Here is a 3,463-nt window from a genome sequence, read left to right on the forward strand (position 1 = left end):
TCCCTACCGCTCTTCCTAAAAATCACACCATCATTACTAATGTTGTTGCTAATAACACACAACAATGTGAGTAACTCCATTATTATGCGTGTCACACTTGTAAAACTGCTATTTGATTTTTAATTTTAGGTTTTATACATTCATAAAAAGCCTCTTTCTCTTGCTCATTGTGTCACTCACTGCAGTATTGGTCTTTCAGTCTGTCTGATGACAGTTTGTGGGTTTCTGGTTACTGCCAATCAAATATGATCAAACCACCCCCACACAGTCCTGATAACGTTTGACTGTTTCACCATGATGACATCTCAACAACTATTGGATAGATTGCCATGAAATGTGGTCCAGACATCCATGCCCCCCTCAGGATGAATTGTAATACCTTTGTTGATCCCTTAGCGTTAGTACCATCATCAAATCATGATTCATTGTCCATTACTTTGATTTATGACAAAATGCACACAACATTAATGACATTCTCATAAGCCTCAGCTGTGCTTTGTTGCCATTAGCAAATATCAGCATGTTAACATGCTTAGCTAGGATGGAGAATGTGGTAAACATTATAACTTCTTAGCATCACCATGTTATAATTGTCATTGTGAGCATGTTTGCATGGTGACGTTAGCATTTAGCTCAAAGTGCAGTTGTAATGTGCATATGCACAGCCTTACAGAGCCATTAACATGGCTGTAGACTCTCTTGTTTGTCAATAAACATTTTATCCCAGCTGTGTGTGTGTGTGTGTGTGTGTGTGTGTGTGTGTGTGTGTGTGTGTGTGTGTGTGTGTTTGTGTGTGTAATGCAACTATTTTTTTTTCAAGGAGTCATTAATGGCTAACAAGAATAAAAGTTTACTTTGACTTTGAATAAATTGTGATGCAACTTCCTAATTTCCTCACTGGAGACATGTCACGTGCCAGCCTGCTTCAAGACCTCAACCATAATCCCTGTCCCCAAGAAGCCAAGGACCACAGGACTTAATGACTTCAGACCCGTCGCCCTGACCTCTGTCCTTTGTCCTTTGAGCGCCTTGTGCTTTCACACCTCAAAGCCATCACTGACCCCCTCCTGGACCCCCTGCAGTTTGCCTACAGAGCCAATAGGTCTGTAGATGATGCAGTCAATTTGGCCCTGCACTACATCCTGGACTCCACCCCGGCACCTGGACTCCGCAGGAACCTACGCCAGGATCCTGTTTGTGGACTTCAGCTCTGCCTTCAACACCATCATCCCGGCTCTGCTTCAGGAGAAGCTCTCCCAGCTTGGCGTGCCTGACTCCACCTGCAGGTGGATCACTGACTTCCTGTCTGACAGGAAGCAGCATGTGAAGCTGGGGAAACACGTCTCCGACTCACAGACCATCAGCACCGGATCGCCCCAGGGCTGCGTTCTTTCTCCTCTGCTCTTCTCCCTGTACACCAACAGCTGCACCTCCAGTCACCAGTCCGTCAAGCTTCTGAAGTTTGCGGACGACACCTCCCTCATCGGACTCATCTCTGATGGAGACGAGTCCGCCTACAGGTGGGAGGCTGACCACCTGGTGAAGTGGTGCAACCAAAACAACCTAGAGCTCAATGCTCTAAAGACAGTGGAGATGGTTGTGGACTTCAGAAAGAACCCAGCCCCACCTGCCCCCATCACCCTCTGTGGCTCCACAATTGACACTGTGGAGTCTTTCGGCTTCCTGGGAACTACCATCTCCCAGGACCTCAAGTGGGAGCTGAACATCAGCTCCCTCGTCAAGAAAGCACAACAGAGGATGTACTTCCTGCGGCAGCTGAAGAAATTCAACCTGCCAAAGACAATGATGGTGCACTTCTACACAGCCATCATTGAGTCCATCCTCACATCCTCCATCACCATCTGGTACGCTGCTGCCACTGCCAAGGACAAGGGCAGGCTGCAGCGTGTCATTCGGTCAGCTAAGAAGGTGATTGGCTGCAATCTGCCGCCGCTCCAGGACCTATACGCCACCAGGACTCTGAAGCGTGCTGGAAAGATTGTGGCTGACCCCTCCCACCCCGGACACAAGCTCTTTGAGCCACTCCCCTCTGGCAGGAGGATGAGGTCCATCAGGACCAAAACCTCACGCCACATAAACAGTTTTTTCCCCTCCGCCACTAGCCTTATTAACAAGGCCCGGAAACCACCCTGACTCTCTCCAAACTACACCTCTGGCTCCTCATGCCACTGTACCTACTCTGCTGTAGCGTTCCTTTTTACTACTGTTTAACTTATTTTACTATTTATTTAAATTTATTTTATCATTATTAATACATACTGTGTGTATATGTTTATACTTATATTGTTTATATTCTTTTTATCCTTCTTATATTTGAATGTGTGACATGCTCCAACAACACCATGACAAATTCCTTGCATGTGCAACGTACTTGGCAATAAAGCCCTTTCTGATTCTGATTCTGAACAAAATTGGCAAATGCATAAAAAAATGCCCTGAAGATAAATAATGTACCCTGCACTGCACAATTCTAACCTGATTTGGCTGCCTGTAGCCATTGATCAATAACAGGATCAATCAGTGCAGTGAATGAGTTAGTGAGTCAGTCAAGGAGTCATCAACCACTCAGTCATCTAAATAATCAGTCAGTCAGCCTTACAGTCACTCCGTGAGTCTTGCAGTCATACAGTCAGTGAATATTTTCAGTAAATCTCTCCATCACAGCTTGTTAGCAGAGTCACGTGGGGTCTCCCTCTGCTGTTGAATTATAGATGCCCCTTAATTACCTCTGTTTGATGCCGGCAGATATTATGGAAATCCTGATGTGACCCACCACCACCACACTCTCAGTCACACACAGACACAATCACACCAACTCAAATATTCATTTTCACAGCAAACCTTCATACCATTCAACCCTTTCATAATCTATCTCAGTGGTGTAGTCTAATGTATTGTAGTGGGTATACTGTACTGTATATATATATATATATATATATATATATATATATATTAGCCAGAATCTGTCTTTGGCTCTGAGTGTCCTCCCGAGGGAAGTTCTGAGCATCAACGACTTCATTTCCTGTATTCGGATACATTTTTATGCACCAATTTACGGTGAAAATACCTTTATTTAGCCTATGTGAAGAAGAAAAACACAGATGACAATTCAAAATATATCAAAAATATAATGGAAAGTATGTTGTTGCGTGTCATTGGGCATTTTTAAGTGGGTATATGGAAATCCTGGAGCTTTCTTAGTGGGTATAACTGCGTATCACGTAGACTACACCATTGATCTATCTCAACTATTACTCATCCCCTCATGCTGCACAAACGCTTGCAGCGTGTCAGCTAAAGAAACAGATTAACAAGTTTTATTCTCACTGTAATGCATTGCCTCATTGTTGCAAGCTCTCCAGTCATGACATTTGTACACATCCTCCATATCTGCATTCTGTGATTTTACTGTTGATCACTTCTTCACCTGTCCTCGCGCTGC

Source organism: Sander lucioperca, chromosome 4 (genome assembly GCF_008315115.2).
Source record: "Sander lucioperca isolate FBNREF2018 chromosome 4, SLUC_FBN_1.2, whole genome shotgun sequence".
NCBI classification, from domain to species: domain Eukaryota; kingdom Metazoa; phylum Chordata; class Actinopteri; order Perciformes; family Percidae; genus Sander; species Sander lucioperca.